We start from the raw sequence: 26,931 nt of genomic DNA, 5'->3' as shown, positions 1-26,931 counted from the left end.
CCTGGACTCATCTGGAGAACTTGCGAGATAGACGTCTGAGTCAGTGTGGGCTGCAATGACACGTTACCACAGACTGGCTGGCTTAAACCACAAACGTTGATTTCTCACAGTTCTGGAGGCTGGGACATCCAAGATCGAGGCTCCAGGAGATCCCGTGTCTGGTGAGGACCCACTTCCTGGCTTGGAGATGGCCATCTTCTCCTTGTATCCTGGAAAGCAGAAAGCGGGAGCAAACTCTCAGATCTCTTCTTGTAAGGGCACTAATCTCATTCATGAAGGCTCTGCCCTCATGACCTAATTACTCCCAAGGACCCCATCTCCTATTACCATCACATTGAGGGCTAGGATTTCAGTATATAAATTTGGGAGGGACACAACATTCAGTCCGTGACAATAGGCCTGGTGGCGGAGAGGTCCTATGATTCATACCAGGGCTGAGGAGTCTCCTGGGAAGTAATTCGGGTGACATCAGCACCCAGGAGCCAGAGCTGTGTGGCATGCAGGGGCCAGGTGGAGTGGTGACAGCGAGGCAGAGTATGGGTGGGCTGTGCGGGGTGCTGAGAAAACTTCCGGGAGAAAAGTCACCCATCAAACTACTTCCAGTCAGGAAGGGCAGGGGAGATGGAGCCAACCAGCTCACCTGGGGTCCCAGGGGTCAGGGGAGCTGTACAGGGGCTAGAGGTCTTGTGTGAGAAGGTGGAGGATAAAGTTGGGCAATATGGGGACTTGACACTTACTGATAGGTTTGTGTCCACAGGTTAGGGAAGCTGGAGAAGTTTAAGGCTTCCTTGCTGTTCATTCATTCAGCAAGTGTTTCTGGAGCCCCTACTCTGTGCTTCTCTGCATGTGCTACTGGTCCCAGCCCTGGTTACCGGCAGCTGAGGGCATAGCGGACTGTGGAGAACCTGCTGGAAATTTCCACCAGAATTCCATGGGGTCCTCTGTTTTCCGTGTCTCCTGCCCTCAATAGGGAAATTACTTTCTTGCTAGCAGAAAAAAATGAACTTCCTTTGGGTGTAAAATATTAATTATTCCCGATGATTTGCATGCACCTCATCATGTGAGGAATCCTTTCAATGATATTGAGAATCAACTCCAGGATCAACCACTGATCCCAGCACAGCGAGACTCCCAGTCCCCACTGCTTCCCCGCTGTGAGAGCTTCCTGCTGCTCCGCACCCGGACTGTCTTATAACGTAGCAAAGTAAAACAATTTTTCTATAAAAATCACCGGAACATTAATGTTCTCTGTAGTGTCCACAAAGGGCCAGTCTATCCCTCAGGATGTTTGTAAATCGTCCACCATGCCTATTTAGAAATTAGGGAAACAGAAAATTCTGTATCCCGCGGGCTATTTAATTGAGGAGTGATTTTTATAGAGAACTGGTTGTCTCTTGCTACAACTCTTCCTAAAAGGGTTTTGTAAATTAAAAGAAGCAAAGACACTTTAAAACGCTTAAGAAAGTTGTACAACACAGTTAAGAACTTAAATGGCTCTGCTTTATGATTCCTCTTCGTATTTCCGGGTATTGTTTAGAATAAATCCTCTTAGTTGCTGGTTACATGCCATTTTCTCCATTAACTTTACCGTTCAGCTAAGTGAGTAGGGCAGCTTTTATTTCCTGTGGTTACCAGATTTCAGGACTTTTCAGATTTTCATTCACTTTTCTGTGAATCCCAAGGACGCAGGCTTTCCTGAGTGCTTGGGGAGGAGCGGCTGACTGCCTTTTAGATCTTAGTTTCTCACCTACCAACCTGATGCTCCCCTTGGTTAGACTGGACAGGGTTGTTTGGAAGATGCGAAGTGAAAGGTGTCTTCAACATGCACCTTAATTTACAATTAATAATACCATTTTAGATCCTAGGCACTGAGCTAGATGGTGGCAATTTCCTTTTTTAATTATTAACTTATTGTGGAAATGAAAATACCGATGAATGTTGTGTCATGTTGCAATACTGTAGTTGTTAAAGTTGGTAATATGTTCTCTGATTTGAAAGACTGGAAAGGCTGGAATGTTATCTTCATCTTCTTTGGACTTTTTAGCACATATGCTGAATAGGGGTTTGGGCTTTTGGAGTCATGTTGCTGGTGGGAGCTGCCAGACCTGCGTGTCTCTGGTATCACACATCTTCCTAACCAATGTCCTTTTTTTGTACATAGTTGAAAAATGCAGTAATATGTGTCCATGGTAAAAGAAAAATTGAAATGGTATGAAAAGGCATACAGTGAAAACTAAGTCTTTTCTCCCCTTTAATCTCCTGTCTTACTCTCTAGAAACAACTGAGGTTAATGGCTTTTTTTTTTTTAATACACATAAAAACATGCTATTAGAGGCCAGCCTTGTGGCTGACAGACTCTGCTTTAGCATCCTGGGGTGTGCCGGTTTGGATCCTGGGCATGGACCTACGTGCCGCTCATCAAGTCATTCTGTGGCAGCATCCCACGTAGAAAAACTAGAAAGACTTACAACTAGGGTATGCAACTATGTACTGGGGCTTTGGGAAGGAAAAACAAAGAGGAAGACTGGCAGCAGATGTTAGGTCGGGGCCAATCTTCTTCACTAAAAAAAAAAAGCATACCTTTAGAAAAAAATGCTGTTACTGTGCAACAAACTATTCCAAGTTTCATATCATAAAAAGACAACCATTTTACTATGCTCACCAATTCTGTGATTCAGAGACTTGAAAAGGGTACAGCAGAAATGACTTTTCTCTGCTGCATGATATCTGGGTCCTCAGCTCAAAAGACTCGAAGGCTAGGGGTTTGAAATCATCTGAAGGCTCATTTACTCCCTTTTCTGGTCCCTGGACTGGGCAGATTTGAAGACTGAGACCATTAAGCAGAGCACCTCCCCATGGCCTCCCCATGAGGCACGGCTTCCTTATAGTATGGCGGCCTCTTCCATGGTGACTTTGGGCTCTGGGCTTGAGTCTTCTGGTCAAGAAGGAGACAGCTGTGTCACCTTTCTGGCTTAGCCTTGGAAATCACTGAGTGTCACTTCTGCTGCCCAGATATAAGAGGAGGAGACCTAGACCTCATCTCTTGATGGGGGGAGTGTCAAGGTAACATCAATCACTTACTTAACCAGTCACCTACTGGTGAACACTTAGTTTGTTTCCAGTCTTTTGATATCACAAACAATGATGCAATAATTTTTTTCTTTTTGGTGATGAAGATTTGCCCTGAGCTAACATCTGTTGCCAGTCTTCCTCTGCTTTGTACGTGGGATGCCTCCACAGCATGGCTGATGAGTGGAGTGGGTCTGAACCTGGCCTCTGAACCCAGGAGCCCAGGCCACCAAAGCAGAACATGCAGAACTTTAACCATGTGGCCATGGGACCGCCTCCCGCAGTAAATATTTTTGATTGTATCTTTTACTCATATATTCCAGGATATTTATGGGATATATTTTTAGAAGCAGGATTGCTGGGTCAAAAAAAAGTGTGAATTTTGGTAAATAGTAAGCCTAGCTCTTCACATCAGGATTAAGTTTGGTTGATTGTGATTAAAAAAAAGAAAACCCACAAAACCTCAAAATAACATTGGCTTAAACACACGGGAAAATTCCTTTTCCCCCATAAAGGCATTTGGAGATACAGAGCCCATGGCCAGTATGATGATTCCACGGTATCATTAGGAACCCAGTCTTCTTCTAGCTCTTCAGTGAATCTCCACTTTGATTTGAATCAAAGGCAGCTATGCCCTCTGTCTTCCTAGTCCTACATGGCTGCTTGCCATCTCATCCAATTCCAGGTTGCAAGATGGAGGAAAGAAGGAAGAAAGGCCACCCACCCCCCTTCCTTTAAGAGTACTTCTGGGAAATCATGGGCAACATCTTTTATATATCATTAGCCCAAACTTACACATACACAGGTGCATGGTTTGGGGGAGTGTATCCTTTTATCTGAGTGGTAATGTGACCAGATAAAATCATAGTTCCTATGACTAGGAAAGATGGGCAGAATGGATACGAGTCAGTAACTAGCAATTTCTGTATCATTTTTTTACATGTGTCATCTCTGACTCTCACAAAGTTGTAGTTATTATTATGTTTATTTTTCAGATGAGGGAACTGAAGTTAAGAAGTGGTAAAAAGCTTGCCCGTGGTCCCAAAGATAGAAAGTGTGGAACAAGAATTCAGACCTAAGTCCTTTTTCTACTATACCAAACTGGCTAAGACTTCGAATCACAAACTCAGCATTTACTCAGCCTATTCTAAAACATTATTGCTTTTCTCTGAGATCCCAATCAGATGATTTAGTCCTATTTTGTTTTTGTGGTGCTTGTATTGTGTATAGAAAGATTAACTTTCTCATGATGATTATTCCTTAAGTGGAAAATTCTCTTCCTGCCGCTAAAAGCAGCAACGGCAGAGAGCAGCCACTTCTGCACCTTGATTTCGATGACTTAGTAATCTTCGCAGCTTTCCTCGGCTGCTTCTGCTTTCAGATCTTCTAGCCTCCTGCTCCTCACACAGTGAATCCTTTCATGAAGAATGGCTGAGTCATGAAAGGGAATGCAGATGGCCACGAGTTTATTTGCAGGCCTGGAGTCCAACCCAGGTTTCTTTTCTCCCTCTGCGGCAGTAGTCACCTGATAACTGTCCTCTCCAGGTGGAGTGGACCCTGTTTGCTGTCGGGCTCCGGCTCTCACACATGGCTGGGGGTGGCAGTGCTGCCTGTGGAGCCCAGGACGGGCGTGCAGTGAGGGCTGGGCTCCCCGCAGACTCCCGGTGGACTGGTGTTCGCTTTCTGCAGCAGTGAAATGGGAATGTCATAGTCTTCAAGACAGGGAGAGGAGGAGGAAAAAGGAGCGTGGGGTAGCATAGTTAGAGGGCTTAAATTTTGTCATTCAAAATCTCTAGTTGGAAGAAGCTTAGAAAGAAACAACAATTTTGTGCCAGAGAAGCATAAGGCCCAGCCCTGCCAACCTGTGGGATGTTCTTGACTATACCTGAGGGCTTGGCCTTCTGACTTGACCTAAAAAGATTGCAATGACTTTGAGATTCAGGGGTAAGAAGGCACCGGAGCAGGGAATTTCATGGTGTTTTGTAAATGAGACAGAATATTTCTATGGGATTTCAGCTGACTTTCCTAATAACAAAGAGACTCATATGCTAAGTTCAATAATAGTTAAAAAAAAAAAAACCCAAAACACGTGAATTGAATTGGCCTGTAATGAAAGTACTTTGGAAAAATGTGATTCTCTGAATATATGAAAATGTGAAATAGGGATGTATTAGTCATTTCTAGAAATGAAAACAATATGATGATTTAAGTTAGAAATGCAGACTAAGTACAGTAGAAGAGTGAGTCAATAAATCAGAAAATAGAGTTGAAGAATTCTCCTGAATTCAGTATAGAAAGTCAAAGAGATGGAAAATATGAAACAGATGTTTAGACATATAGAGGAAAGGATGATTAGATTTAATATATGCTTGTTGGAATTCCAGAAGGAGATATTAAAGAGAATAGGTGGGAGGCAATATTTGGCCAGAAAATGGCTGAGAATTTTCCAGAATCTATAAAAGACAGCAATCTTCATGTCCAGATTCCAGTTACTCCTGAAAGGATAAACAAAAAAAATCCACAACTTTAGACATCATAAACTTCAAAAAATATTTATATAAATATAAACATAAATGTTTATATAAATATATAAGGAAGCATCCAAATGCTTATACTTCAGGGAGAAGGAGAGTGATACCAGAAAGAAGATTTAAGATGCAGAAAGGAATGGTGAGCAAGCAAAATGTTAAACATGTGGATGAATCTTAACCAGTTATTGACTTTATAAATTGACAACAAGAATGTCTAATTTAAAGGATTAAAAAATCAAGATAGAGCTAAAATATATAACAACATTTAGTTTGGGATGTGGAGTGACTGGAGTTAAGCCATTCTAAGGTCCTTGTGTTGGTTTGGAAAGAGTAAAAACGCTTATTAAATTTAAACTTTTTAAAGTTAGATACATATATTTTGATTTCTATGATAACCACTAACTATTGGAGCAGAAAATAATGAAATAAGAGGAAAATATCTCAATCTAAAATAAGTCGAGAGGAAAAACTGAAAAAAAACTACCTACAACGAAGAATATACAACTATGTACCGGAAGGCTTTGGGGAGAAAAAGGAAAAAAATAAAATCTTTAAAAAAAAAAATTTTAAAGTATTGGTATCATACAGACCACATTCTCAGATTATAGCTCAACTGGACAGATATCAATAACAAAAAGATAACTCAAAAATTGCCATATATTTTGAAAATAAAAATCACAATTATAAATAACAAGAAATAATAATGGGAATTTAGAAGACATTGAGGATTGAATATTACTAAATAAGCTAAGTGGTGAATTTAAGATACTAAGGAGAAAAATAAAACAAAACAGAATAAACCCAAAAAGAGATGAAGGAAGAAAGTAATACATATAAAGACAGAAACTAATAAAATCAAAACGGAAGTTACAATAAAGAGAATCACTAAATCCATATATAATTCTCTGAAAAGATTAATAAAATCAACAAAATCTTGTAGGACTGATCATACAAACAGTATAAGAAATGAAAAAGAGAATATACAAATAATGATGCAACTAATATTAAGAACCTAAAAGTATTATCAAGTTTATACTAATAAATTTGAGCAATTAGGTAAAATGTTTAAAATTCTTAGGAAAAAACTTAACAATCTGATTCATGAAGAGAAATCTTGTATGTTCCTACAACCATTAAAGAAATTGAATCAGTAGTTAAAAATCTTCCCACAAAGAAACTATCAGGCCCAGAAGATTTCTTTTTTTATTGAAAAAATTTTATTTTCTCTTCTTTTCTTTTTTTTAATTGCAGTGACATTGGTTTATAACATTATATAAATTTCAGGTGTACATCGTAATATATTTTGAATTCTGTGTAGATTACGTCATGTTCACCACGCAAAGACTAATTGCAATCCATCACCACACGTATGAGCTTAATCACCTCTTTCTCCCTCCTCCCTCCCCACTTCCCCTCTGGTAACCACCAATCCAATCTCTGTCTCTATGTGTTTGTTTGTCGTTGTTCTTATCTCCCAGAAGATTTTATCGATTAGTTCTACCAACTATTTAATGAACAGGTAATTTCAACATTCTGTATACTCTTTGAGTGATTAGAAAAAGAGCAAATACTTTCCAATTCAGTTTATGAGGTTAATGTAACCTAATACTAAAGCTCTAGAAAGGCAATAAAAGAAAGAAGAATACTGGTGGATCTTACTCATGTACATTGATGTAAAACTTCTAGGCAAAGTACTAGCCAATGGAATCCAGCAACATGCCAGAAAGATATTTTATTTTGTCTAAGTTGGATTTACACCAGGAATGGAAAATTAGTTCAATACTAGAAAAACCTATAAATGTATTTTATCACATTAACATATTATTGGAGAAAAAACATATGTTCATTTCAATAGATGCAAAAATTTTTTGTTATAGTTCAGTAGTCAAGGAAAGCAAGAAAAATTTCTCAACCCAATAAAAGCTGCTCACAAACCAAAATTAAAGAAGAGAAACCAAACACCAAGCAGACTGTGGCAAACATGACATTTGATGATGAAATGCTAAAGCATTTCCCTTAAAATTAGAAATAAGACAAGTGTGCCACTATCATCGCTTTTGTTCAGCATTATTCTAGAGATTCTAGCCTCAGCAATATAAGTAAAAGAAGAAATAAAAGGTTAAGGATTAAAAAGGAAGAAATAAGACATCATCATTCCCAGAAGACATGACTGCATAGAATAGAATTTGTAGATGTTATGAGAATTTATAGAAAAATTTAGCAAAATCTTCATATAAAAGTCAACTGAGGGACCAGCCCCATGGCCGAGTGGTTAAGTTTGCACGTTCTGCTTTGGCAGCCCAGGGTTCATGGGTTCAGATCCTGGGCATGGATCCACAAACTGCTCATCAAGACATGCTGTGGTGGCATCCCACATGGAAGAACTAGAATGACTTACAACTAGGATATACAACTCTATACTCGGGCTTTGGGGGGAGAAAAAGAGAAAGATCAGCAGCAGATATTAGCTCAGGGCCCATCTTCCTCACCAAAAACAAACAAAAAAAAGCATACCTTAAAAAAAAGGTCAATTTAACTTCTATTTACCACCAACTAACAAAATCCATTCAAGAAAAGATATTATTTATAACAGCAACTGAAAATGTTAGATATAGAGGAACAAATCTAACAAAAATAAGTAACACTTATATGAAGAAAATTCTAAAACTTTATTAAAAACATTAAAGAATACCTAAAAAAATGTGGAGACATAGATGTTCATGGATAGGAAAACTCAATAACGATATTAATTCTCAGGGGCTTGTCCTGTGGCTGAGTGGTTAAGTTCGCAGGCTCTGCTTCGGTGGCCCAGGGTTTCACCAGTTCAGATCCCGGGCATGGACATGGCACCACTCATCAAGCCATGCTGAGACAGCATCCCACATGCCACAACTAGAAGGACCCACAACTAAAAATATACAACTATGTACTGGGGGGCTTTGGGTAGAAAAAGGAAAAAAATGTTTTAAAATCTTTAAAAAAAAGATATTAATTCTCTCTAAGCTAATCTATAGATTTAATGCAATTCCAATAAAAGTCCCGAAAGGATTTTTCACAAACCTTGAAAAGCTGATTATAAGATTTAATTGAAAGGAAAGGACCAAGAATACCTAAGTCATTCCTAAAGCAAAAAAATCTAGATTTGGGGTGCAGGGGGATCTTTTTATGAAAAAATTGAAAATACGAAAATAATGGGAAATTGTTTTTGCAACTGACAGAGGAATAGTATTGAGAATAAACCAAGAACCCCTATGAAGAAATAAGAACAATCAAAGAACCCACCAGAAACATGGGCAAAAAACATGAACAGGTATTCACAAAAAGGAAGCATGAGTGACCATAAATCCATGAAACATTGTAATATCTGATCAGTAATAAAGGAAATGCAGAGAAATACCACAATCCAATATCACTTCTTACCAGCCAGGTTGGCCAAAATTTTAAAGCCTAATGTACGCCAAGTATTGCTGGGTGTGTACAACAGGGACTCACATATTTATATGGGAGTGTAAATCGGAGCAACTACTTGGAAAACATTTTGGCATTCCCTAGTAAACTTGAACATTCTCAGACCTCTGATCCAGGAATTCCACTCCTAGATACACGATTGTCCATGTACATCCAAGGATACATGCAAGAAAGGTCGTAGCAGCGCCGTTCTGAAGGCCAAAATCTGGAAACACCCTAAATGTGCATTGGCCATCATATAGATCACTAAATTACTGACAATGAATTAAGTACAGATAGAAACATCAACATGTATGAATTTCAAAGTCAACATTAAGGCCACCGACAACACATATAATATGAGTCTATTTACATAAAGTTCAAAAATAGTCCAAACTAAAGTATTCTGTTTAGGGTTACATACTTGTATATGGTGAAACTATAAAGAAAAGCAAGGGAATTAATAACCAAAAATTCAAACTAGCGATTCCTGGCTGAGAGAGAGGAGGAGTAACCAAGGAAGGCACATAGGGGACTTCAAAATATTGATAATGGTCTCCTTGTTAAGCAAGGTGGGGGAGGGGGTGGTGTATGAATGCATTTGCTATTCTTTTAAACAATGTTGTATTCAATCTTTATGTAGAGTTTACAGTAAGAAGTATAACAATTTATAATTTCTTACCTTTGTATGATGCTGTCCAATGAACTTTTTATTTTATATTTATCTTCCTAATACCTCTTTTAAGCAAAGGTAGTTTTATTCTACAGAAAATAAATTTGAGATGTAAATTTATTGGTTGAAATTCCACTAGGTTGGCTGGGGCCAGATCCCAAGGCTCTTGTTCTATGGAGATATTTCTGCAGCTTACCATTGTCCCATGCCATGAATTCACTTGTTCATTTATTTACTTGTCCACCCATTCATTCACTTAATGTGTATTGTCCCTCTTCTTGGATGAGGCACTGTACTATAGAAATTCTTTCAAGGGGATAAAGCTGAAGAATGTAAAAAGCTTAAGTAGTTAATGTTTTGATTTCCCTAGTGGCAGTGGCCTCCGGGTGCATATTCACCCTATTTCTACTGGGTCATCTCCTTCAGTCTGTGTGATATTTGCTTTCTTCAGGATCTCAGGCGTCTGCTCTGTGTCCAAACCCATCCTTCAGTTTCTCTCAGCAGATATTTCTCACTTGAGAGAGAACGGCAGTCTTCTCCAATTAACACCCTTGCCCATGTTTGAAGAAGGCCAGCGCCCTGAGGTTTTAAGGCAGCCTGTCAGCTGGTGGGTCCTCACCTCGAGGTAGGCAGGCCTTTGTTCCTGAGGTGGAGAATTCATTGAGCCTGCAGGAATGTCAAAACATTTATTTTTGTCTAAAGAGAGAGAACTTGGCAGAAAATAACCTTCCCTTCTCTCAGCTCTGGAGTCCTACGTTTCAGGCTAGGTCTCCTCATTGCGTCTTCATAGAGCTCTGTCTCCATTCACCTCATTGGTCCTGATTTTTGGGTCTCTATTGAACACTGAAACTTAATCACTGTCTCTACCTATAAATCACCTTATCATTAGATGGGCTTACCCAGCTTCTAGTGGCTTCCGAACATCACCAACTGGAACTTTCTGCATTTCCTTCCTCATATAGGTATTTTTCATAGCCCGAAAGGATCACATGTGTCTCTCATGGGCCCTGCCCTGTATTAGGTATTGGAGTGTCAAATTAGTTAGGACAAGGCTGAAAAGAATACTATAAGATTTAAAATAAGAGGAACATAGATTCGTTTAATGAGAGATAAATAGTTAAAAGAGCAAAATCGAACAAATTTGAAAAATTAAAAACATACATCTATTGTAGTTGGGATTGAAGAATAAGGACAAGAAATAAGGACTAAAAAGTTAGAAGTAAAAAAATCATAATATAAAGGGTTATACTTTTTAAAAGAAAATGTAAGAATCATAAAGAGACTAGGGAAAGATGGTGAATTAGAATAACCCATAAAAGTACAATTTAAGGAATATAAATGAAGACAATACACTTAAATAGATTAAAGTAATTGGGATATCTTTTAAGTAAGTTGGAATATTAAATGAAAAAAATGTGAAGAAAACCCAAAAGGTTTCCTTAGAAAAACAAATAGTCAAACCGAAAAAAAAAAAGATAACACACCCCAGCTGGAAGCAATGCCACATCCCAAGAAGCCTTTGAGGGTTTCCTGGCCGTCCAGCTTCCGGAGGCTGAGGGTCTTCACTTGCAGGATGTTCAGCCAGAAGAGGATGCACAGGGATTCCCGCTGTCCCTGCCCTTCCTCTCCCTCCCAAGCCAGCTCAAGTGGATCCTTCTTTTTCTGAATTCAACACATTTGTGGTATTCTATTTTGCTAGGGTTTTATGTAAGATTTTTAAAATCTGTATTCAGACATGACTATGTATATTGGGAATTGTTCATTATAGAGTTGGGGTTCAAAAATCACTTTTGCAAATGAATTAAATTTTTAAAGATTCTTTGCTTATTTGGAATATTCTTCCATCAAATCAGGGCCAAGTGCCTTTTATTAGATTGCAGTACATTTTTTTTTTATTGATGGGCTACCTGTAGTTATAATTTCTTGCTACATGAATTTGAAAATTTTATATATTCAAAAAAATGACTATTGATGTTATGCACCAGTGTTATGATTTCTCTCCGTTTTGTTTCTTTCTAAGTTTATTCTTTCCATATGTTGTTTCTTATTCTTAACAACAATACAGATGAGGAAACCAAGTCTTAGGAATGTTAAGTAATTTAGTCAGGATTAAATAGCTGAAGGATTCCAGAAACCACTTCAATATACCACCTCCTGGATGAAATGGAATCTGTCTGTAACAGTATAGCCAGATACACTTGACTTTCTTTTCTTTTGTTTTTAATTTGGTGAAGAAGATTGTCCCTGCGCTAACATCTGTTGCCAATCTTCCTCTGTTTTCTTTTTTGCTTGAGGAAGATTGTCCCTGAGGTAACATTTGTGCCAATCTTCCTCTACTTTGTATATGGGATGCTGCCACAGCATGGCTTGATGAGTGATATGTAGGTCCACACATGGGGTCCAAATCTGCAAACCTGGGGCCACCCAAGTGAAGCATGAGAACTTAACCACTATGCTACCAGGCTGGGCCCTTTATTTTCTATTTTTTAAAAATCTGAACAAATGTAAGATTTTTGGTTTTATGCCAGATATTTTGTTATTTCTGCCCTCAAGAATTCACCACAAGGAAATCTCTTCATCCATCGCTTTTGAAAATTCACCTTTAATTTGCAGGTTAATTAAGCTTGAATCCTGGGCCCATCACTTACCCACTATGGAACTGTCTTCTCATCCATAAGATGGGGAGAATACCTACTTCCTAGGATGTCGTGAAGATTAAAGGAGAAAATTCATGCAATTCATTTTACCAAATCCTCATTCTTGAGTGCTACATAAGGGCTTCTATTATGTCTTCATACAAATTATAGTCCTGATAAAAATTTTGGTTCCTCTTAGGCTGTGCTCCGATCCTCTGCTGAAGAAACGTAGGTCAGTGAGTTTGAATCTTGCTCTTATGATGCCTAATTTCCTCTCTAAACTTTGGCTATGTGGGAATGAAAATGAGAATTTAACCAGTGACATATTATGAGATAATTTACAGAGGAAACTGAAAACTTGGTCTGGAGATTCTTGGGAAAGGAACTTTGAACATTGGACATCGTTGGCTTCTTTCCCATGTGCCTCCAGAAGAACATGGCGGCAGCTAAAGACTAAAGCATGCCTTAGACATGGCCTGACCTGAGCTGTGGCCTGCTTGGTCCTGGGGAAGTCATTGCACCCTCTTTTAGATCTGAAAGGGAAGTTGCAACCTTCTCCCTGCATTGGCTGGAACCAGGCTTTGTTTATAATGATGAGTGCCAAGTCCTTTGGCTGGATTTCTAATTTGGCTCAAAGGACACACCTAATGAAAGTTGGGAAGAATTACTCACCTGTTACCATACTTACCATTGACCACAAGTACATTTGCTTGAACTCTGCCCTGGCCAAATATCTCCTGGGTACTGCCTTCAAAGTGACTGGTCACTTTCCCCACTTCCTCCTGGACAGGTTATTGGGCTCCTCCAGAGCTTTTCAACAGCTCAGTACCAAACAGCATCTGACCCCTGCCTGTTTCCAGGACTCACTTGCAAGTCAAACTTTCCAGACATGGATTAGGAAACAGTCAGGAAGTACTCCAAAAGGTATTTCTCCAATCACGTCTAATTATGTGTTTCATTTTTACAGGTAAAGTATCCACATTTAAAATATTTAATGATTGGGGCCAGCCCTATGGCGGAGTGGTTAAAGTTCATGTGCTCCACTTCAGTGGCCTGGTTCACAGCTTCAGATCCTAGATGTGGACCTACTCCACTCATCAGCCATGCGGTGGAGGCATCCTGCATGCAAAGTAGAGGAAGATTGGCACAGATGTTAGCTCAGGGCTAATCTTCCTCAAGCAAAAAAAGAGGAGAATTGGCAATGGATGTTAGCTCAGGGTGACACTTCCTCACACACACACAAAGATTTAGTAATTAATAAGAAGGGTGAGGACAGCCATCTTGCACTGTTATTCATTTAGCAATCACTCACTGGTGATGTCAGGCACTGTCCTAGGCTTGAAGAGACAGTGAACGAAGACAAATGTATCCTTGCCTTCACATAGCTGATAGACCAGAAGGAGAGAAATACATTACTCAATACCATAGAAATAAATATCAAATTGCAACTGTGGTAGGTGCTAGAAAGAAGAGGTGCATGGTACCAGGAGAACTTCTAACCAGGGGATTTGACTCCCATGGGGAGGTAAGAGAAGGCTTTAGTACCTTGGAGTCTAAGATCCAGGATCCTTTTCCTGCCTTCCAAAGTCAACAGGTGAAATTTGAGGAGGCTTTTAAAAAGCTAGTGTCTCAGTCATCCTTTCCCTAAACCCCATGTCTCCATTCACAGTAAGGGCAAAGATCCTTAAACCCATCAGTTGGAGAGGAGAAAACCAAGTTACCAGAAAATTTTGAGAAATACTAAAGAGAGAAGTCAGTCAGTTATTCTTCAGTGCCATTTGCTCTTCAAGACATTATTCAAAATTATGAGCACTTGGTTGGGTATGTTTGTTCCTGAGGCGTGATGATAGAGGGCCGGTGAGCCATGGGAGCTCTAAAATAATTTAATGTCCTGTGGCCGTGGCATTTTTACTAATAAGATAAACCTTGTTGATATATCTAGCACTTTTGAGGGCAAAATTACAATTTACTCTCTACCTTCTTTAAAATATTTCTTTCCGTTTTAAACTTCACAGGAAAGTACGATTTCAAAATAAGACTCTTAGAGTAGTGGTTTCCAAGGCAGTCATCAGAGTCCCACTGTCTGCCTTCAATTCTGGCTCTACCTCTTACTGCCCCTGAGCCTTGGGGCACGATGCGTCACCCCTCCAGACCTGATTCTTAGCTTTTTAATGGGGTTAATAAGAATACTGCATCATAGGTTTGTTGCGGGAATAAAAAGAGATGTTACAAGTAATGGGTTCTCGTTCAGTGCCTGACAGGTAGTGAGCGCTGTGCCGAGGTTTGCTCCTGTTGCTCCCTCTCTGCAGAATGTAGTGAGTCATAAAGGTGGTAGGGAAGCCTCTGTGTACTGTGCATTGGTGCATGCTCCCCTCCCCGGGAGCACGTTACGAACCACGTGGACCCTGGAAGTGTTAGGAGCACAGAGTGTTCCTTCTCTCTGACAGTAGTTTTCCATAATAGACATGGGGAAAAAATACCCTCAGAAGAGACTCCTGTTTGCTCTGACGCCATGAATAAGTAAAATAACTCGAAACTCCTCGAAAATATTTCTTTATACTCTTCAATTTGCATCTGAGTGTGAGTGTGGCATAGGAACACGGATCTACACCTGTCAAACCGTAGTCCCTGCGCTCCCACCCCCAGAAAGAAACCTCAGATGAAGTGATGTGGGGAGGCCAGACTTAAAACTTTTCAAAGCAGGTAAATTCAAGGCAAACAGTTTCTCTCCCTCCTGAGCTGGCCTGGAGTGTTATTACTGGAGCCAGGACAACAGGTATTGGGTAAGAGCAAAGGACTGGACAGAAAGTTTTCATCAGCCCGAGCCAAGTTCTCATTCTAGGTGATTCTGTGGGAAAACAGCCTTGAATTCGATTTGCAACTTGGACACTCCTGTCTTTGTTCATGTTTCTAGCCCAGCTTTTTCAATGGGGAAACAAGTACTATAGCAAGAGGAAGTTTGACGGCTTTTTAAAAAATCAAAATGCTTTATTCAGGTTTAGTATTATTTTGTTATATTTGCTGCTTCTTTTGCTTAAGTGGTAGACCCTTAATAAATAGGGACAGCATATTTCTATTTTGTCATAAATTTATGTGAACACTTGTTTAGTCACTTAGTCATTCTGCAAGCACATGCTAAATGTTTACTATGCATCAGGTGCAGTTTTTGAGTGAGAAATTTAGACACATGGTCTGAGAAGTATAAACGAAGTTTTGAAGAAAATGGGTCAGAATGTTAGAAATCACACCTTTCCTAGAAAACCCATCATGTGTGGCAACTGACCCTGTGTATGAAATGGAATAAAGTGGGCCAGCACTTCATGTGTGTTTTGAGCATTTCCTTTGAGGAACTCAAACAATAGATTCATGCTAAGGACAATACCTTTCACAATCTGGCAAAATATATTATTTCAGAGAATTATTCATGAGTTTATTTTTTCAAGTGGGGCAAGATGCTAGGGACCCAGAAAAGTGGCACACCCATCTTCACTGCTTCCTAACACTTCTCCCCTTCCTGAGGGACAGCCGCGTCTTCCCTGACCTTCTGCAGCCACTTCTTGCCCTTGAGCTATTAAGTCCTAGACCAAGAAAATTGTACATGTAGTTTTGCAAACACATCATACTATTTCATACCTCTATGCCTCCACACATATCGTTCCTCCTTCTGGAATATTCTATCTACCTTCCACTTCCCCCTAAATATCTGCTCATTCTTCAAATCCCAGTTCAGGCTTCTCATCCTTTCACCCCTCCCACACCTTTCCAACCACTCCGTCCTCTCTGGCATTTGAACACCTTGTCATATATCTACTGTTGCAAACATCACACCAAATCACAGCTACTTATCTATGCACCTGTATTTCCCATTAAACTGTGAGAAACTGGGAGCACATTAACACTGGTGACAAAGTGTTGTTTTCTAGCAGGTCCCACAATGCCTAGCACAGAGGAGATGTATGGGAGAGGCAAAGGTGTCTCTAGGACTGAGAGAACCGCACAGGTGTTTTTATCATTCTTACTAGGTTAGAAGTTTGATGAGAAAGGAAACAGTCAACAAATATCTGCTGAGCACATACTATGCCCCAGGTACTCTTTTAAGTACTAGGAATAGAACAGTGAACAGAACAGACAAACATCTTACTTTCATGGCTTACAATCTCCTCCTGAAGCTGGAAGGTCACAGGCTCAGCTAAAAATCCTATTACCGGGGGAGAAGAGGAAAACTGATGTTGAGACAATTAGCAGTCTTTGTAACACTGTTCTTTCATTTCCTCTGTGTTTAAATGGGCACGTGTATTTTTTATTCTTAAAAAAATAATAGACAGTGGTAATTCTGGTTTGTTTGCCTTAAATGCATGTGTTGAACTTACTGGCTTGCATCTTAAGAGCCTATTTAACAGGCTGTCTTATTTCTGATTTTAGGGTGTGTGTATGTGGGTGTGTGTGTATGGGTGTGCATGCGTGCGTGTATATATTTTGGGGACAGCCAGGGAGAGGCCAGCTTTCAAAGTAAGTGTTCTTGAAAGCTCCTTCACAAGCTGTTGGCTCCTCACATAACCCACTGAGCCAGGTACCTACAGCAGGTGTTACTGCTCCATTGTACAGATGGAAAAACAGGGCACAGACAGTTCAAGTAAACTCATTAAGAGTATAGAGCCAGTTGGCAGAAGACCCATGTCTCCTCCCTTTTTTATTTGATTAAGCATGTGGTTAGTTATATAATAGTGTCAAGTAACTCAGGATCAAATATTTCAGGTGACAAATATTTACTGTCATTATTAATTGCAGTTGTCTCCAGAAATGAATGAATCAAAGTAAACCTTTCTGTACAGAAAGGTTCCAGCTTTCTCCTGATCCTCCACCCTAATGACCACCTTGCCTTTGCATGTTTAGCCCAGGTCAGCCAGTTTTCTTTTTCACACAGAGAGTGGCTCCTGCTGGTGAGGTCTTCCCACAGTACTTCGTTTAGCAAGCCCAGTCTTTGGGCTGTGACTTTCTCTGTGGCCGCACTGGCCCCACTTCATCATTACCTCATGTTTCATGAGTTCTGTGTTTCCCCAGGGCATTGCTCTGCCAGGCCCAAGGATGGACTGTTTACATCAGTGGCATTTTCCCAGCTCCTCTGCTGAGATGTGACACTTCTTGCATTCTTGCAACTAACTGCCCCCACGTTCCTGGGTTGCATCTGTTCATGTCATGTACAATCAAGATACTCATATAGCAAAGGATCCATCTTTGCTGCATTGGGACAGAAAATGAGAACTTAAGAAATTAAGAAAATATGAATCAGAGATGAAGTATAAGTGAAAAGAGAAGAGGCCTTGGGAGAGAGTCTTTAAGCCTTTAAGCCTCTTTAAGCCATTAAGGTTCCCATCCGTAAAATAAGGAGAATAATACCTGCTTTGAGAATTACTAGAAGGATGGGAGTTATATGTAAAATGCCCAGTTTAGTGCCTGGAACATAGTAGGTTCTCCATAAATGGTGAAGAATAAAATAAAATCTATTTTGTTCTTCATTTTCCATAGTATTTAAAATTGGGGCAGTAATCCCAAGGGAAATGGAAATTTTTTACATGACTGCCCATAGCAGCAATATTCATATAACTAAAAAGTGGAAACAACTCAAATGTCCATTAACTGATCAATGGATAAATAAAATGTGGCATGTCCATACAATGGAATATTATTCAGACATAAAAATAAATGAAGTACTGTCTGCTGCAATGTGGAGGAACCTTGAAAACATTATGCTAAGTGAAAGAAGTCAGACACAAAAGGCCACAATTATATGATTCCATTTATAGGAAATGTCCAGGAAAGGCAAATCCGTAGAGATAGAAAGTAGAGTAGCGGTTACCAGAGGCTGGAGAGAGGGAAAAACGGGAAGTGACTGCTAATGAGTACAGGGTTTCTTTTTGGGGTGATGAAAATGTTCTGAAATTAGATCATGGTAATGTTGCACAACTCTATGAACATACTTAAACGCACTGAATTGTACACTTTAAAAGGGTGAATGTTAGATATGTGAATTGTATCTCAATAAAGCTGTATTTAAAAAATTGGGCAGTGGTAATTATGCCTTAGTTGCTGTGCAAAGAGAGAAATTATATATGGTGTTCGTGGAATGTGTACCGTTATGTTCACCCCGTGGTGCCTGCATCATTGTTTTTTCTTTTTTCCAATTCTGTTGATATTAGACTGACTGAGAGAATTATTTAGAACTTGCTTAACCTGTGCATGTTTGTCTTTCCTTTTAATTAAAAATGCTTTCTGTGTTTGTGAAAGCAGGGAAGTCACATTATTACTATCCTCTGAGCCAAATTTGAAATACTTGATTACCGAACTATGTGCCCTGAAATATGTGTCCTGTACATGTGTAGATGGATGGGCCATGGCTATTAAGAGCTGAAATTATGTGGTCTTTGTTTTGGGTGCATGGCTTCCGGGGAGCCCCTGACATGCTGGAATATGTTCATAACATCTCAACCTAAAAGATCTTGAAGTTATAAACAGTCTTTTATCTCTAAAACCTGGATATCTGGCTTCTCTCGAAATGATTGGAAAATCTAGCGTTTCTGGGCATGCATTCTAGCAGGGAAACAATCAGATGGAGCCTGCATGTGTCTATTTTTGGGTCCTCTCTCATACTGTTAGCTCATACATGGCCCATTTCACTCCTTTATCTTCCGCGTGTTCAGCCTTTGTAGGCATTTGGGTTGGGTTGGGGGAGGTTCCCCTGAAATTGTTCCTTCATTCACTCATCAAGCCCATGATTAGTGCCTGTTTTACACCATAAACTCTGTTAGGTACAGGGATCCTCACGGGAGAGAGTCTGGTGATGGAGAAAGACATAGAACCAGTGAATGATAATACAGGAGCAAGTGCAGTGCTGGGAGTGTGGGCAGGGAATCTGTGTGGAATTAGATAGGGACATCTGATCTAGCCTGAGGTATCTGAGGGTGGAGAGGTTCGAGGCTCCTGGAGAATGTGTCCTGTGGTGTCCTCTCTCTACCATCAGTGCTTTAGTTCGTGACCATGCAGGAACATTTCACTAGTAACTCCATTTCTTTGGGACACATCCACAAAATAAAGAACTTAATAGAATTGAAAAATCCAGCAAGGAAGAGAAAAGGGGAAATGAGGAGTTGGTGAGAAAGAGTGGGAATAAGAATAAACAAAGGATAAAGGAGAAGAAAAATGGGAAAAAGAGGACTTAGATAAATGAGAAACGTTTTTATCTGGTCTCCGACACTGCCACTCATATTTTCATAGAATTCCAAGAGTTTTTACTCTAAGGAAAATTATGCTGAAGTGCTGAAGCCCAACAAAGCTTATAGGGAATGATGAATCTTTCCATTTGTCTTGTTTGATTTCTGCTGGAACATTTCCATCCTTTCACTCTGAGATCATCATATGGGCCATGTTGATTAATGTTCTTGACAAGGCAGAGAATTCCAATTTGACAGGTGGACATCCAGTCTCTGTGGGCGAGTCTGCTGAGGGGAACTTGAGCTAGGGTTGGGATGGGGTACAGAAGGCCTGAAGGAAAAGTCCAAGCTCGAAAACTCACCATTTGCATGACTTGAGCAAGTCATAACATCTCATCCTTAGCCTTCTCATCTATAACATGAGGAGATAAAAATAATGGCTAACCTAGGTAATCATGGGCTCAAGACGGGATATTGCATGACAAATGGGTGAGGGATTCTTAACGCCAACAGAGGAAAACTATAGCTCAGAATCAAAAGTAACAAGAAATGATTCTTTTGTAATATGTTTAATTAAGTTCATTTTGATTTTATTAAGATGGTATTGGGCTTTCGAATTGACTGTTAACTGGTCAGTTGGCAAATTTTACCATTCTTCTTTCTCGCCCTTTAGGAATAAAATTGATTCGTTGGTTGATTGCATTTCTAGAATCAAACATTCCTTTTTACATCACTCTTACCCAATCTTCAAGTGTGTAATGCCTGTCGTTGTTTCTGGGATTAAATGTGACATACCAAGGAGGGATGTTGAAGGAGTATAAACGTTTATTTTGTTGAGGGGGTTTCATGAGAAGTGAGTTTTCCTGAGTTCTTAGTTCATTAAGAAGAACTCCTACTAATTGACTTGGTAGGACTTAGGAAAAGGCTTTTGTTGGGAAAAATCTCCAGCCCCTCAATCTGTATCTCTGTCCTTAACCATATCCATATCTAGTTCCACCCAGCAGATAGAGTCTAGATCTTTAAACAGCTCTACAATAGTAACTATCCATCATCATGTTTTGCCTGGTGGCCAAGCATATCTCTTCCCGTTGGCAGAACAGCTGCTGGTGACGCTTTCCATGAGAACAAAAACAGAGGTGGTCGGACTTGGTGACATGACCTTTCTTGATAATGAATTTCACTAGTTGCTTCCAAAAGTAGAATTTTATTTTTAGGTGGAGCTCTCACCAATGAATCTTCCTGACTGGATGAAAACAAGAGGCAGTTAAGAGGGTAGTTCAGTTTTTGAAGTCTCAAGTTGGAAAATTTACTTTTGCCAACTCACCAGTCATGGTACGAATCATCCACGTGGTGGCTAACTTTGTTGTTCATTCCATCACCATTCCCTTGAGCCTCTGGGGATGTATTTTGCAGGTTCTGAGGCAGTAAAGGCCAATCACTGGACAATGTCACCACTCTCTTCCTCCACCAGTTACAGTCCTGTGGCTCTGTTGTGTCTGAAGTCTAGACTTTCTAGGGTGGTAGGGAAGCTGAGAACCTTCCCTGAGGGTCAGTGCAGATGGAAGTGACCAGGAGTGCTGTGTTCTCAGTAGCTGGCTTCCACCTGCCAAGGGATCCAGTCCGCATCTTTAATATACATCCAACGTGGATGTAGCCCTCACGACCTCAGGAGGACTGTGGTGGAAATAAATGAGCTAGTTCTAATTATTTCAAATTGGCTATTAGTTTAAGAGCCAAGACTAAGGAATCAAAACTGACCTGGAACAAGGAGAAATGTCAGTGTGTTTAGACATTGCCAGAGAAATCGCAATTTTTTTTTTTTTTTTTGGCCACAGCCAAGTAGTAAAGCAGTATCATCCTGCAGACATGTCTATTTATGGGTCTGCTCTATGTGCTCTCACTGTTCCATGTAACAGTGACAATGCACCTGTTGACCCTGGAACTTCATTAGCCAATGTGATCCCTACACAGACTGTTGATCGGATTTGCAGTATGTGTTTATCTTTGTCCTAATTTGACCTTGAACCTGAGACTCCTGGGCATTTGCTAATATCACAGCTAGAGAATAGGAGGAGGCCAGTGGAAACAGGAACTAGATGCAGAATCAGAGAGAAAGTGATGGGCAGCGTTATGGCAAGAAATGGCCTAGACTTCCCTCTGAGGCCAAGTGGATGTTGCACCTGTTTATACCGCTCTTCCATTTCAGGTACCAGCTCCCAAGAAAACCAGCAAGGACTAATGGACAGAGAGGAGACTGGCCACATATCCCACAGCTGTATCAGAGCCACATCTCTCCAAAAGGTGGAGGGGGGGACCTCTTAGGGGCTAGCGGGTCTTGGTGTTCCTTAGAGATAAAGGGAAGTCACTGACCCAATGTGGCCTTCAAAGAAAATTAATTGTGTGAGGACTGGCACAGCTCAAGAGCTGAGCTCTCCTTGCTATCTTATCCTGAGCCAGAGAGACCCAGGGAAGAGAGAGAGAGGGAGCTGTTGATTTAAGTGGAACTCCACTCTGGTTGGGAAAATTGAGGCAAAGATTGAAAAGTCTTAGCCTCCCAGGAGTGTGGTCTTCCAGCCAGTCCATGCTTGAGGTTTCGCAAACAGTGGCTTTCCAGTTTGATTAGTGTCTGTAAATCACTTGCAGATCACCTCTCCAGATGTCTGTTCACATCATTTGTTTTCTTCAAGGACTCCTTTAGCAATTTTTGTTACCTTTCTGGGTGCCTTTTCCAGTCTGATTGGGAGAAGGATGGCAACTGGAGGCAGCACTTATTTTCCACGGGACTGGAAGGAGCTTTCAGGTTGGGAGAGAAGCCTCGGCTTCTCCTGAAGGGTTCATACATTCTGTGTCCTCAGCTTCACGGCTCGATGGAAAAATCCAGCTCAGCTGCAGAGGTTTTTGTGTCCAGCTGCTTGTGGACTCCTGCAGCAGGACAGGCTCCACACTGTTGCATTGTTCTTCAGGGCTCTGAAAATAGAGCCATTAACTCAAGCCTCATGTTTCCTCCAGGGAACTTGCATCTGGGCCTTGGTATCTCTCTCTCCAACCCTCTGAATAGACCAGAGCCTGCGTGCTTTCATGATTATGTATTCAAACGGAAACATATTTTTGTCAGATGGATTAAAAGGCAGCAGTTAGAAGAGTCTGCCTGGATTTCTGTTTATTTGCCTTCGCCAGGGGAATGGCGGGGCAAGGCGGTTAGACTTGAGGTGGGAATGCAAGACTTCCTCAGTGGGCTGGGGTGGTCAGCACTGCTCTTCCTCTGGGACAGTGCAGGAGATTGGTCCTGCACATCAAAGACCAGTGTGGATGGACCTCCGAACACAGCTGGAGCATTTGTTCATTTCCTCGGAAGCCTGAGAACAAAGAGAATCTTAACAATTCGGAGAAGTAAATGTATAGGAAATTTTTTAACTCCATAAGGAGAATATCTAAAATCTATGCTTCTATTTTTAATTAGACACATCTGTCTTTGCACACTCCAAGCAGCTAGTTTCCAAGGATGTTTGTCAATAGTGGATACGTACATAGGCAGAGTTTGCGGTTGTTTAGTCTGTACGTCAGGAAAATAAAGTTCATACAATGAGAACCACTTTGTTAGAATGATTAGGAAATGCATGAATGTGTAGGGAGGGCAAAGAGAATTTAAGTGCTTGTAATGAAGAAATAATAATCAAGGAAAGAAGCAGATGCGGTATAAATTCCCCTGCGTCATTTACAAGTAATTTGGGAATAATTTTAATCCTCATAACTTTTGGCTAACACTGTAGTCAAGATAATTTTGTTTGTTTGTTTGTTTTAACTTACTCATAATATTTTGAGCAAAGAGTAATGTGCATTTGAGCTGATTCCCAGTTTCAGGATCTTCTCTCTACTGCTTCATACTGTGAGATGAGCGATTCTATTCTCATAGTGCTCTTCGTGGCTATTACACTGGACATTGGTGGCTTGCGGCCATGTGTGACAGTGGATGTGATTTTCACTGACATGCTGCCCTTCTCAGGACAATTGTGAGCTGAATGGAACCTGTGGTACTCTTCCACATTGCTTTCTGGCCCACTCTCCCTCCCCCTTGTACTACATCGTCTTTCTCCCAAGGTGCTCACCTAGTGTCTCTCAACACTGTCAGCTGCCCACAGCACTTCTCTCCCATCCAGGTAGTGGAATGTCCATGTGGGCCTGTGGGTTGCCTAGACGTTTTTCTAAGGGGCCAGCTGGTTCTAATCCGATTTCCAGGAGAAACTTGAAAGTAGATCAAGTTGGCCATGGGCATCACATCTTGACCCTCTCTTTTTTGAATAATGTTTTTATTAAGACTAGTTTTAGTTCAAATATTCATTTTACAAAATAAGATTTTTAAATATTAGTCACACAGCTCTATCCCCATTTTTCTATACCTTATGACTTTAGTTACATAGTTTCATGTTACTTGGTGTTTTATAGGAATTTCCCCAAACAACATGGGGTTCCACTATGCTTTGCTTATTTTCTCTTCTCTTGAGCATTCCTGAAGATTCTTTCTCTTAAAGATTTTATTTGTTACTTTTGGAGTAGCAGTGACCTGCAAAAGCTCAAGTAAGAAGAACAAAAGCCATAATGGATTGGGTTTAACAAAATCCTATTTCCTTAAACTGCCGTATGTGGAACTCCCATTCACATCTCTTTCTTTGCTCGTATCAAGGCCGTGCTCCCAGGGAACCATTGCTGCTGAAAATGCCAACAGCTGTCCCTCCCAGAAGGAACTGCTGAATTGCCAATGAAATCTGAGCATTTCTACTCCCTTTTAAGAGTCTCAGACACCTCTGTCTTCCCATGACTCTTTCTTTTCTGTTTGCCTGTCCTTCCTTTCTGATTTAATTTTATCCAGTGTGGCTTTTAAAAAACAGGAATAGGTGTTGATTTTGTTAAAGACCTTTTTAGCGTTTACGGAGATAATCATATGATTTTTCTTCAGGTCTATTAATATAGTGAATTATATTCATGGATTTCCCTTATATGAACAATCTTAGGCCATGCTATATAATATTTTCTTCATAGGATGTTGGATTCTGTTTGTTAATAGTTTAAGATTTTTGCAACATAGTCATTTAAAGATATTGGTCTATAGTTTGTGTGTGTGTGTGTGTGTGTGTGTGTGTATCTTCATCAGATTTAGATATCAAATTGTACTTGCATTATTAAAAGAACTTGGAATTTTTTTCCCTATGCTCTGGAAAGCTACACAGCATTGGAAATATCTAGTCTATTAAGATATCTGGTAGAATTCCTCTGTGAAACCGTGTAGGCCTAATATTTTCTTTTTTTTCTTTCTTTATTTCAACAATATGGAAATTGTTCTATTTAACCTTTATATCTCTACCAGAGTCAATTTTGCTAACATGCATCTTCCTAGGAAATCTTCCATTATATCTAGTTTTTTAAATTTACTTTTCACTGAGTTGTTGTATGATTAAAAAAAGATTTCTTCCATGTCAATTATATTCCCCTTATCCTTGTCATTTCTTATATTTGTGTTGCCTTGATTAGATTAACTAACGGGGGTCATTTACTGTTTTTTTCCCCCTCAAAAAAAGCAACATTTTTTTTTGTTTATTAGTTCTACCCTTTTTCTGTTTCATACCTCGTGACTTTCTACATTTATCTTTATTATTTATTTCTTTATGCTTGTTTGTTCTCTTTTTATAGCTTTTGAGTAGGAATTCAACTCGTTTATCTTTATTGATTTGAGGATATAAAACTAAATTTTTCTCTGACCACTGCTTTAATTGTATCGCAAGTTTCTGATATGTAGTGTTTTCATTATTCATTTATAGAAGTTCTGAAATTGGTTTGCATTTCTTCTTGCACTCAATGGTTCTTGAGTCACTAGAGGGTTTTTAAAGGAAGTTTTGTTTTTTCTTTTATTACTAATTTCTAGTTTTATTTCCCTGTGATCAGAGAAGTCTGTTTATATTACTCCCAGTTTATGGAGGCTTTCTATGTGTTGTAATTCTTGGTCATTTCCTGTGAATGTCCCATGTGCACTTGAGAAAATGTTATTGTGTTCTATAGATCCTCTGTTTACTTTTATCCCATTTGCGCTAACTTCAACTGAAAGTGATATGTTAACATCTCTTATTATTGGTTTTTCTACTTTTCCTTGCAGTTTCTATACTTTATTATATGAGGGATTGACAAACTACAGCCTATGGGCCCACTGCCTGTTTCTGTAAAGAAGGCTTTGTTGGAGTACAGCAGTACTCATTCATTACCTATTGTTTGTGGCTGCTTTCTTGCTACAATGGCAAAGTTAAGCAGTTGCAATAGAGAGTGTACGGCCTGCCAACCCACATATTTACTGTCTGGCTCTTAAAGAAAAAATTTGCAACCCCTGTACTATATGAAGGTACATGGATATTCACATTTATTATATCTTTGATGTGAATTGCATCCTTTGGAGTTATAAAGTATCTTTCTTTGCCGTGTTTAATATTTTTTGGCTTGAATTCTTCCTTATTTGATGTCAAGATTACAACCCCTGCTCGCTTGTTTTCTTTTCCAATTGACTGATATATCTCTTTATTTTTAGGTATTCTGAATAACTTGGTTTTAGATGTGTATCTTATACACAGCACAAATCAGAAATAAGTTTTGTATACATTGTTTGAAGGTTTTTGAAGATGTTCTATTTTGTATAAGTGATGATAAGGTCAACTCAAAATGATAGCTGAAGATACTTTAGATTTTGAATTTATATTGGGAACTGTTATGGCTTTCCCCTCTAGGGCATATGATTAAAACAACACTGACTAGAAGTTTTGTTGTGACCTGAAAATTGACTTGAAATGAAAATGCAATTGAATTATTGCTTAAATTGAGGGTAGTTGTTAGTGAAGTTAAAAGGCAGAGTTTAGGGGCCAGCCCCATGGCCGAGTGGTTAGGTTCACGCGCTCCGCTTCAGCAGCCTGGGGTTTCGACGGTTCAGATCCTGGGTGTGGACACAGCACAGCTCATCAAGCCATGCTGAGGCAGCGTCCCCCATGCCACAATTAGAAGGACCCACAACCAAAAATATATACAACTATGTACCGAGGGGGAAAAATAAAATCTTTAAAAAAAACCAAAAGGGAACAGATTAGTGGCTACTAGGGGAAAGGGGGTGTGGGGGGTGAGCACAAAGGGTGAAGTGGTGCACCTACAACATGACTGACAAACAATAATGTACAACTGAAATTTCACAAGGTTGTAAACTATCATAATCTCAATAAAAAGATTTTAAAAAAAGCAGAGTTTACATCTTAGGTAAATAAAAATTAAGCCAAATAGGAAAATTTCCAAGAAGATTAACTAACTTACTCAAGTTTAATTCATTTTATACTTCTACTGTT

The 26,931-nt window shown here is 39.7% G+C and overlaps 1 protein-coding gene across 3 annotated transcripts in view; it reads left to right on the top strand.

Annotated features, from left to right (window-relative positions):
* Nucleotides 1-26,931, top strand: part of COLGALT2 (collagen beta(1-O)galactosyltransferase 2) — a 104,407-nt gene that overhangs the window by 32,900 nt on the left and 44,576 nt on the right. The gene's annotated exons all lie outside the window — the stretch shown is intronic.

Source organism: Equus caballus, chromosome 5, assembly GCF_041296265.1.
Source record: "Equus caballus isolate H_3958 breed thoroughbred chromosome 5, TB-T2T, whole genome shotgun sequence".
NCBI classification, from domain to species: Eukaryota; Metazoa; Chordata; class Mammalia; order Perissodactyla; family Equidae; genus Equus; species Equus caballus.
This window is presented reverse-complemented; position numbering and strand designations above follow the sequence as displayed.